Below are 12,316 nucleotides of genomic sequence, written 5' to 3'. Positions count from 1 at the left end.
AAAGGATTAACTAGTGGTGGAAAGCAGTAGAATAGTGGGGAGAGATGCTGTTCTTTGCAGATATGAGCATTAAGTGTATTGCTGCGTTACCTGCCAAATGCCAGGGTTAAGGTAATCTCCGTAGGTTGTAGATGAGCTTGGAGTGGAAGAGGAAATATCCAGTTGTGAAACAGAAAAATGCGATTAATATATGTGGGAGTTTGATGGCCTGTATGGGTTTGATAGTGGAAATGAGCTGCTGTCTAAATTAAATAGCAGAACCGGTAAATTAATAATATTTGGTTTACTGCCATAACTGTGAAAATTGGCTTAGGGTCAGCAATTTAAAAACATTTTTTTTTTAAAGTGGGCTCTAACAAGGTTCAAGGTTTGTTTATTGTCACATGTACCAAGCTACATGTGGCAATACACAAGGTACAGTGAAACATTGTGTGGAAGCGATGTATGTTAATTCATGGGAAACCCTTTCTGCAAAGGTGAAATTAATTCTGCAAGGCTGAATTCATAGGAATCTGTTCAGGACCATTGTCTTATTAACTCAGATAAACAGAAAGTTAAATTCATTAGATGGGGACAGATTCAGCAAAAGGGAAGTTTGGGCAGTTAAGAAGAAAGAAATGATTGATAGTGCAAGATAGCGAAATGGGTAATTAAAATACAATGGCAAGAAGGGAAAGACCATATGAATATACCTGTGCCTTTGCAAATACAGTAATTTGACATACAGAAGGCTGGTCAGAAAGGAAAAGATGGTTTGGTAACTCTAAGTTAAAAAAAAAATCATTACAGTAGTGAGAAACATCTTAGCTTGGAAGATCAATACATAGAATAATTTTGGGTTGGCATAAAAATAACACGGGTAACATTGGGAGTCATTTATAGGCCTCTTAACAATTACTATAATGTAAGATATTATAAATCAAGAAGCAGTAGTACTCAGTAAGAAACTCACTGCAATATTGATTGAAGATTTTGAACTGATAGGAACTGGCTATTTTAGATGAGACAGGATTTATTAATGATATTAAGATAAATATTCCTCTGGGAAATAGCCATCGTAACATGACAGAATTTTACATTCAATTTGTTGTGAATATTGCATTTAGCTATAAGGTGATGGTGGATAAAATTGGATTGTTTTGTCTGACGCGTTGGAGTCCAAGGGGAGTCCTGATAGCAGTATATAAAATTATGAGAGGTATAGACTAGATAGCTCAGCGTCATTTTCCTAGTGTGGATTTTTCAAATACAATAGGGTATTAATTTGATGTGAGAGGGGGAATGTTTAAAGGAGATTTATGAAGCAATTATCTTTACACAGAGTTGCCTAGAATGCATTGCTGGGGAGATGGTGGAAGCAATATTTCATAGACATTTAGACAGACACATGAACAGGCAGGGATGGAGGGATATAGATCAAGTGTAGTTCAAATTGGCATTATAGTCAGCACAAAATCCTGGGCTGAAAGGCCTGGACCTGCCCTTTACTGTTCTACAGTATGTTCTAATTCTGTTCCAATAATCTTTCCTTATAGCTGAAATATTCCATCTGAGGCAATATCCTAGTGATTCCTCTCTTCACTCACCTCAATGCAATCACTGCCGTCCTGCATCTAAATTTTCTAACCCAAAGAATTTGCAAAACACTAAAAGTCAATAATCCAGTTTAAAAAACCCCCTCTGTACTTCAATGCATCAATCTACTTTTTTTTAAAAATGGAGCTTAGGCAGAGGACATAACAAATAATATCACAAGTTCCTTGAAATGCAAAACCTATCAACAAGGACTGTGAAGGTGATGGTGTTGTTATGGAGAATTAGAATATCTTTGATAGGTGTTTCTGAACTTCTTCAATCAGATCCATAATAATAACGAGTGCCTCCACCTTATCTGTTATTGTTAATGAAAGCTCTGGGTCAATATTTTGTTTTATGCATTTTAATGCTCCAAGGCTAAATCAATTGTTAACTTCATTTGAAACATCAGCTTCACTTCCTCTGGTCCACCATTCATCAAACGCTCCACTTTTAGCATTCGGATGGTTATTCACCAAAAGGCTACGTAGTTCTCTCTTTTTACTTAGGCGGTAAGGTAATACATTTCACATTCCACTTGTGTACTGAGAAGCTGAGAATAATGATGATGCTGGATGCTGAAAGGCAAAGTCTGACTGTTACTGATGGCTTAACAGGTTCCTGGACTTGCCCAGTATTTCATTATTAATTGAGTTGAGTGAGATGAGGTTATTGTTCAACTATCACGACTTAGTGAGTCTCGTGTATCATAGAGCAGTTTAATTGTCACTTAAAACAGGATCTCTTAGTCTGAAACAGCAACTCTGCTTCTCTTAATATGTTAGCAAATTGATACTAATGAATGGCAATACTGCCAGTTAAAGGATGATGTATAACAGTGATTAGGTTTTCAGTTTTATTTTGTGCTAGCCTCAATTAAATATACGGTTATGTCATGTTTCGCTGTTCTCACTTTTTTGTTTTAATTTCCCATCATCTGCAAATCTCTCACATTAATAATACCTTTCATTTTTATTTTTACAAATTTCATGTATTGGCAACCCAAAGACCAATGCAGAACACAGATCAGTACAGCACAGGAACAGGCCCTATGGCCCACAATGTCCGTGCCGAACATGATGCCAAGTTAAATTAATCTGATCTGCCTGTACACGATCCATCTCCCTCCATTCTCTGCATGCATCCATGTACCTTTCAAAAAGCCTCTTAAATCTTAAATGCCACAATTGGATCTGCCTCCACTACTTGCCCTGCCAGCACATTCCAGGCACCAAGCACTCTCATTGCAAAGAAAAACTTGCCCCGAACATCTTCTTTCAACTTTGCCCCGAACATCTTAAAGCTCTGCTTCTAGTCTTTGACAATTCCATCCTGCAAGTAACAGGGCTGCCAACATTGGGTGAGAGTTGAGAGTGAGAAATTGCGAGGGAGCGTAGCGACCGAGGGGGGAGGGTGTGGGAGGGGGTGTTCCCCCTCCCATAGTAGGCTCCGGAGGCAGCACCAACGCCCCCACTCACCCGGTCCGCTACTGGCTCCGGGCCGGGGTTAAAACTCCATGGGGTGTGGACAGAGCGGTCGACGGACATAGAGCTGCCGGAGGTGAGGGTGGGAGGTGTGTGCCGTGCCTCAGGGGGGAAGGGGGAGGGGGGTTGGTGCTGGGACCACCGCCGCCGAGTCTCACCTCTCACACCATCTGCATGGGAGAAACTAAACTACTTTTTTCCCCCCCAAAATCATCCCACAGGCCGGTAGTTTGATAGCCCTGCTTTAAACCAATCCCCTCTAGTGCTTGAATCACGTATCCTGGGAAAAAGACTATGCATTCACCTGATATTCCCCTCATGGTTTTTACTCACCTCTAAAACAATTTTTGCTTTATTTTGAACTTTCAGCACCGCAGATATTTGAGCGTGAGAAATTTTGTGATCAGCGTGAGAGCATGAGAATTTTGTGAAATGCGTGAGTCTCACGCTCAATGCGTGAGAGTTGGCAGTCCTGCTAATAATGCAAACATTTTACGCTAGTTCCAATTGTATGGACAAAAATCACTTATTACTGCTTTATCACAGTTAAGTTACTTTAAGACCATTTCGGAAATGATGGCACTCAACAAACAATCAACTAACAAATTAAAGCAAACTAAAAATAAATAACATGTTCCCTTTCCTGACTCGACCTCATAAGTACTTTAACGCTGTTAACAGAGCAAAGGGATATTAATCTCAAGAATCAAAATGGGGAAAATGGGGGCAATTTTGCTTAAATGGTCAATCTAAGCCCATTCAGATCTTCATAGAGTCAGAGTTATACAACATGTACGTGGCTGGCCCAATTTGTCCATAATGATCAAGTTGGCATTCTGCGTGCCCAGGGACTGGCTGCCATTCCCAGATCAGCTCGCATCCCAGGGGCTGGCTGCAGTTCTCAGGTCAGCTCGCCTGCCCCGACCCTGCGAAAACGAATTGAAAAAAAACGTGGTTTTTCGGGTTACGGGCCGGATTCAGCCGTGTGCCATAGGTTGCCGAACCCTGTCCTAGATGTTTGGCCTCATTGTGGTCCTCCCCATGTTTTACAACCGATTCACCTGGTTAGTTTTATATCCGGCTGCTTCATGTTGTCAGCGGCTGCACATCCAACCAAGAAAGAAGAGAAGAGAAGAGATGCAACATCACTCACAGCTGCCAACTGACGCGCTTCCCCAGACGGCACAGATCGTTGTGATATGGCGCAAAAAGGAAAACTGTGCAGGGACTGAAGACAGCGTGAGAATTCTGTCATCAGCGTGAGAATTGGCTGAAATGCGTGACTCTCATGCTCAAAGCGTGAGAGTTGGCAGCCCTGAAGTAAGGTTCTGACTATCTACTGTATCTATGTCCTCCATAATTTAATATATTTCTACTGGGTCTCCTCTCAAAATCTGATGTTCTGGAGTAAACAATCCAAGTTTGTCCAGTCTCACTTTATGTATAACAGTCTCAAATCCCATTCTGGTAAACCTCTTCTGCACCCTCTCCAAAGCCACATCCTTCCTGTAATGGGGTGACAAGAACTGCACCCAATACTCAAAATCTGGCCTCACCAAGGTCCAATAAAGCTGCAACATGACTTCCTCACTCTTATGCCCAATGCCCCAACTGATGAAGGCAAGCATTCCACTCACCTTCTTTACCACTTTATTAACTTGTGTTGCCACTTTGAGGGAGCTTTTGATTTGGACCCCAAGATCCCTCCGTGTATCAATGTTGCTAAGGGGGTTGTCATTATCTGTATATTCTCCCCTTTCATTTGATCTCCAAAGTGACCTCCACACCTCCCTGGTCAATTTGTTCCTTCCCACCCAAACCACCCCCTCCCCTGGTACTTTCCCTTGTAACCGCAGGAAATGCTACACTTGTCGCGTTACCTTCCCCCTCGACTCCATCCAAGGACCCAAACAGTCTTTCCAGGTGAGGCAGAGGTTCACCTGCATCTCCTCCAACCTCATCTGTTCCATTCGCTGTTCCAGGTGTCAACTGCTCTACATCGGTGAGACCAAGCGCAGGCTTGGCGATCGCTTCGTCCAACACCTCCGCTCAGTTCGCAATAACCAACCTTATCTCCCGGTGGCTCAGCACTTCAACTCTCCCTCCCATTCCAAATCTGATCTTTCTGTCCTGGGCCTCCTCCAACTAATATTTTGCTTGGGTAGTTTACACCCCAGCGGTATGAACATTGACTTTTCCAATTTTAGGTAGTCCTTGCTTTCTCCTTCCTTCCCCTCCCCTTACCAGCTCTCCCACAGTCTCTGCCTCTTCCTTTCTTTTTCCCACCCCCTGACATCAGTCTGAAGAAGGGTCTCGACCCGCAACATCACTCTTGTCAGCAGCGACTCTTGTCAGCAGTGGCCTCTGCAGTCCGTCTGTCTTTTTATTGTTTTCTGTCTTGTTCTATGGAGTTTTTATTGTTTTTTTGTTGGGGTATGTGTGTTGGGGTGGGGTGGGGGAACTTTAAGGTCTTTCCCCTGCACGGGAGACCCGACCTTTTCTTTGTCGGGTCTCCGTTGTCGTTGGGGCTGCAATGTGGAGCGGCCTCCAACAGGAATGACCTGGGGCTCCAGTCGCGGAGCTGCGGATTTACTCACCATCACGGAGCTGGCCGAGTCCGGAGCGGGTGGAGCTGTGGTGGACGCTGCTGTGACCCGACACCCGGAGATTCGGAAGCTCCTACCACAGGTCTGTGGACGGTAATGCCGGAGCCCGCGGGTCCCTGCTGGGAGACCGCTTTTCGGGGCTTCCGCAACGGCGACTTCTCCCGCCCGAGTTGCGGGGTTGAAGATTACCTGGAGCGGGGCCTACATCACCGCCAAGCGCGGCTTGGAATGGCCGCGGGACTTTGTGAGCGCCCGCCGGGGCTCCAACACCAAGAGCCCGCCGGGGCTCCAACACCAAGACCCGGTGCGTGACCTTGCATCACCCGGCGTGGCTTTAATGGCTGCGGGACATTTAACATCGCCCGCCGGGGGCTTTGACTCTGTCTTTGACTCTGACATGGGGGGGAGAGGGGAGTGCAGGGGAGAGATATGTTTAAGTTTTGCCTACCATCACAGTGAGGAGGACTCACTGTGATGGATGTTTATGTGAATTGAATTGTGTTGGTGTGTGTCTTGGTTCTTTTTTTGTATGGCTGCAGAAACCAAATTTCGTTTGAACCTCATGTGAGGTTCAAATGACAATAATAGGTATTGTATTGTATTGTATTGTATTCCTTCGCTTCATAGATGCTGCCTCATCCGCTGAGTTTCTCCAGGTTTTTTGTCTACCTTCGATTTTTCCAGCATCTGCAGTTCTTTCTTAAACACCTCACACTTGCTCAGATTATTAAGATTAAACTTTATCAGCCATTTTTCCACCTACCAATCTACATCCAACTGATATGTATAACCGTCTAACTGATCTATATCCCACTGTATACTTTGATAGCCTTCCACACTGCCCATGTCTCCATCAATTTTGTTATCATTCCAAATAATGCACACTTTCTAACTAATCCATCTATATTTACAACCGAGTCATTTTTATATTTCACAAATAACAGACGTCCCAGTACAGTTCCCTGCGGAACTCCACTGTTGAGAGACCTCCAGCCATTATAACATCCTTCCACCAAAAACCTCTGTCTATGAATAAGCCAGTACAGAAGCAAATAACAAAGTTCCTTTCATTCCATGCATTTTAATATACTGGATCAGCCTACCATTAGGGTTTTCATGCAGACAACATCTAACACCCTACCCACACTGATCACCTTCGTCACCTCCTCAATATACTCAATCAAGTTCAAAAGACATGACCTGCCACAGCCAAAGCCTTGCTAACTGTTCCTAATTAGCCCATTCAAATATGAATAAATTGTATCTTGAAAAATCAACTCCAATAGCTTCCTTGCCACTGAGGAGAGGTTCACTGCCTTACAATTTCCTGGATTATCTCTACTTTCATTCATAAACAAAGCAACAGCATTGTCTAGTCTACAGTCCTCCAGGACATTGCCTGTGGTTAGAGGAAAAACAACAATCTTTCTGGGATCAATCTCATCGAACTATGAGGATTTATCCACCTTAATGCTCTTCAATTGACTGAACACCACCACCTTCTAGATCTGAGACTGCCCTTGTACATTAGTATTTCCCACACTGATCTCATGGACTTCCATGTCCTTCTCCTTGGTGCTAAGTGCTAATTTAATAATAATAATAATAATACATTTTATTTATGGGCGCTTTTCAAGAGTCTCAAGGACACCTGATAATACCTTGTTTACATCCTCTAACTCCAAGCATAAGTTCCCCCCATTATCCTTGAGCAGTCCTACCATCTCAATGATCACCCTCTTGTTTATCATGAACCTATAAAAAGGTATTAGTATTTTCATTAATCCGACTTGCAGATGACACTGGTTCTTTTAATTACTTGTTTGGCTTCTTTCCTGTATGCTTCATACTCCTCAAAGGTTCTGCCCGAATTCATCTTTCTAAACCTCACTTCTTTTTTCTCTTTGAAAAAATGTACAAGGTCATTGGTTATAACTTCCCTTACCTTGCCATCCTTATCCCTCCTCCTTACTGGTGCACGCCAGTCCTGAACTCTGATCAGCTGGCCTTTAAACAACTCCCATATGTCAAATGTGGACCAAATGAACAACTGCTCCCAACTTACCCTCTATCACCATTCCTGCTACGACTGACTGAGAAGGTGCTTGAATCATCTGGTCTGTTTCCACTCTGTCATGTAAAACAAAGGAACTTTGCAGAAAACCTGTGCAATTGTCAACGGATACTGGCCTCCACATTGAGGAAGTGAAGTAATTACTCATTCATTGCTAACAGGAAAACTCTATTAGATTATTAAACACTGGTTATATTCAGAGATTCAGCTCCCAGAGATTTGTTTCCATTTAAAGTCAATGGAACCAGTGTGTTAGAGGTGAATGCAACAAGGGGCTGATGAATTTATTTAGTGCGAGCTGGGATAAACCATCTATTCTCAGATGGATCTGTTTAACATTTATGTGCATAGTACTCTGGATTTTTATATTGAATGGAATGCTAAATCTTTTTTTGATTCCCAGTTGCTGTACAAATCCTCCGGCAAAATGTGTGAGTGACAATGCTCTGTGTAATATTTATTGGTGCATATTGACTACCTAGCAAGGGTTCAGTCTTATAATTATTAATTTTCGTATAACGTCAACCATAATGTCTAATAATGTCTGCGCTACTTGATGAAAAATGTAACATTGGCTTGTTTTTGGATAAATGTTAAATCAAAATGGCATTCCTAAGGAGAACTTTGGAAACATGTCATCTTTCTACTATCATTCCAGCATCCAATCTTGTGAATATTGGAGGCTGGCCATTTATAAGAGCATGTTTATAATGGGGCATGCTTACGTTATCCAAATATCAATAACCAAAGGTTTTACCTAAACATCTATTTTTATAAATCATAGAACGTTGTGGAAAGATACATAATTTGTTATCTATTTATGAAACAGTGGGCTGTGATATACCTCTGCCTTAGTATGCTTAAAGTGATTAGAGTTGCAGCCTTACAGTGCCAGAGACCCAGGCTTGATACCGATTACGGGTGCTGCCTGTATGGAGACTGTACGTTCTCGCTGTGACCGTACGGGCTTTCCCTGGATATTCCGGTTTCCTCCCACATTCCGAAGATGCGCAGGTTTGTAGGCTAATTGGTTTCTGTAAATTGACCCAGGTGTGTAGGGTAGAACTAGTGTATGGGAGGTCACTGGTGGCGTGGGCTGAAGGGCCTGTTTTCATGTTGTATCTCCAAACTAAACTAAACATAAAATGCTGGAATGACTCAATCGTTTCAGGCAGCATCTGTGGAGGAAAAGGAGAGATTACTTTTTGGGCCAGGACCCTTTTTCAGGACCCTGATTGTCAGATGGGTAGGTTAATCAATTTTCAAATTGGCGGCCAATTAGCCTACCAATCTATGAATAATTGGTAAAACCTGGAGGATGTTGGTGGGAATATGGGGAGAATAAAATGGGATTTGTGTATTATCAGTATACACGGGAGGTTGATGGTTGGCATGCACGTGATGGGCTGGAAGGCCTGTGGCTGTGTTAAACGACTATAACTTTACACTAAAATTATATGTTTGCCATGAAGTGATAAAATCCCATCTTTCTGGATTAATGATTCAAACCATTGGACAGCAGTGAAGTAAGTTACCCAAGATGTCAGCACCAGCATTGAATAAATGGCAATATCAACGTTGCCTGGTATATTTTCTTTGGACTTACAGTTGTTTCAAACAGAAATTCTAGTCAAGTCAAGTTGATTGCCGTAAGGCTGAGTAGGGTGTGTTACAGCGGCAATTAAAATGTTTTTGGCAGCAGCATCCTAGGCGCAGACTCAAATAACACACAAAACAAAAATCGTCTATTAATTATACATAAATTACACATAAACACAACAAGAAAGTGAAAAGAAAAAGACTGCAAAAATGACTAATGAAAAAAGTACATTAGAATCATTTCTGACACTAGGTGTGTAAAGAACACATTAAAAACAGTGAACTTTTAAAAATGTATTTACTGTATGTTGAAAACTTAATGCAGTATAAGTCCAGCAGCTGACATTTTGTGACTTGATATGGTGTTGGAGTTTGAATGGTTTTACAAGAATAAATCTTCTTTATGCATCTTGTTCTAACTCGTGGTATTTTATGACATAGCTACATTTGAATAGCAGACAATTAGAAAATTGAGAATAAAACAAACATCCCAAAGTTAAAATATATAGTCCAGCCTTAAATAATTGTCCTCAAAGAAACCTAAGATTTCTTATCTGATTTCTGCCATATGACAAGCAAACTTTAACATTTGTGATAGATAGATGAAGCAGCTGACTGTAAAGCAAAAGATTGCAGATGATGGGTATATGAAATAAAATGAGAAAATGCCGGAAATACACAGCATGTCAGACAGTATCCATGGAGGGAGAAATTCAGTTAATGTTTCAAGTCAATTACCTTTCCTCAGAATCCATGTTTTCCAGGGATGCTGCTTGACCCGCTGAGTTACCCTGGCACTTTGTGTCTTTCCTTGGTGAAATAGTTTGAAGAAGGGTCCTCACCCCAAACATCCCGACCCCAAAAGTTGGCACGGTGGTGCAGCATTAGAGTTGCTGCATTACAACGCTTTCTGCGGTAGAGACCCGGGTTCAATCCCGACTATGGGGGCTGTCCGTATGGAGTTTGTACGTTCTCCCCATGAACGCATGTATTTTCTCCGAGATCTCCGGTTTCCTCCCACACTCTAAAGACATACAGGTTAATTGGCTTTTTATAAATATAAATAGTCCCTAGTGTGTGTAGGATAGTGTTGATGCGTGGGGATCGGTGGTTGGTGTGGAATCGGTGGGCCGATATGCCTGTTTCCGCATTGTTTCTCTAAAACTAAAAACGTAATCACGTTCTTCAGGGATCCTGTCTGACCTGCTGAGTTACTCCAGCATTTTTCCTGTCTTTCCTTGATAAACCAGAATCTGCAGTTCTTTGTTGCTACTGAATTACTATAACACCCAGTGCACTCTTGGAGCTTCCTCTTCATTAGCTCTTGCAAAATATAAATGATTATCAGGCACCTTAAACAGGAAGAATGTCCATGAGCATTGCACAAATTGAACTCTGGCAGAATGAGCTATTTAAGTACAGTGATGGATTACGAAGAGAAAATACTACCGTAAATCTGCCGTAAAGCTAAAAATTGAATCATTGTTTGAAGTCCACCCTCTGGCTAAGGATCTTCACTAACATTGCACAAATTAGAAGTAGGTGACAGAACGGCCAGTTTAATAGAGGGGAAACTCTGATCTATCTAGCCCATGGCTAGATGTGTGACTTTAGAAAAAAAAGATTAATATGGTTGTTATCCAGAGAGATTTTACAATTTACACCAATTTGCTCTCTATTTCTATCAGCAACAGATTGATTGTTAGCTTTCAGTCCTGTCATGTTTTCCAGGATCAGCATGAGTACTATACTCCAAGGGTGTGCCACACTCCCTTTTCAGTCACTCATTCACATTCATGTTGTTGTACCTTGCATCCTTGACAGTGAAGTAAAGCTGCTGAAGATTAATGATTATTTAAAGAACGTAAATCTAAATAGTTTCCAACTCAATCATTGTTGTTTAATGAATTCCTTGGCACTAAGGATGATCTAATTATTGGAAGATTTTAAAATATAGATATTTGTAGCAAGATTGTTTTTAAATCATGTCAAGGAGGTTAATAATTTAGACCAAAGAAGCAATGTAATAACATTATGGCACAAAAATAATTTTTACAAAAATCAGCTTCATTTCACATTTTAAAACAATTGTGTTTTTTCCCCCATCCTGGGTTGAATCATGCTACTTGTAATACTCTGCTTGCTCTGTCCTGCAACCGCGGTATTCTTTTGCATCTGCACCGCTCCCAACCACTCCTCAAGGCCTTGGTTCCATGAGTCTCTCATGAGCCTAATGTGCTGCAAATGGCTTGTGTGAAGCAAGCAACTAACGTCACCGACAAATTCGTGTCTCAGGCCTATCAGCTCAGTGACTAATGGAACATCCACGGACTAGAGATAAATCCATATGGCAGAGTGAGAGGTTCAATGAGGACACGTGATCCCTTGTGCATTCCATATTGTGGTCCTGCAGTCCACAAATGCAGAAGTCTAGACCATACACACTGCTGCCAACTGGTGGTTCTCTATGGAACTGCTGACTGGACATGGATGCAGGCCAATGGAGACACAAGGAACTGCTGGATGCTGAAATCTTGTGTTGAACACAAAGTGCTGAGGTAACTCAGAACATTGAGGCAGCATCTCTGGAGGACACAAAGAGGTGACGTTTCAAGTTGTAACCATTCTTCAGACTCTCAGACAGCAATTTTAGTCCACTGTCCTTTGTTCATCAGTTTCAGGAATACTATAATAGGGAAAGGGAATAAAGAGGGAAAAAAACACTGCGTAACCTTTTCTTGTGAAAATAAAGCTGCTTAGAAATTGCATTGCATCTCCTTTTGGCATGCAAAATGTGAGTGGTGCATCTTACAGATCTCCAGAAAAGAATATGGTAATTGGGCAAAGGTTCATTGAACACAGCATTCTGTGCACAGAATCAAGTCTTTACCTGCTTCCAACAGAGCTTCCCGCTGCTGTGCATTGTCACTATGACTACTTAGAATTGAGTCAGTACTTGAAGAACTCACCCTGTGGCC

The sequence above is a fragment of the Amblyraja radiata genome, chromosome 1 (genome assembly GCF_010909765.2).
Source record: "Amblyraja radiata isolate CabotCenter1 chromosome 1, sAmbRad1.1.pri, whole genome shotgun sequence".
In the NCBI taxonomy this organism is placed as follows: Eukaryota; Metazoa; Chordata; class Chondrichthyes; order Rajiformes; family Rajidae; genus Amblyraja; species Amblyraja radiata.
Note: the sequence above shows the minus strand (reverse complement) of the source record.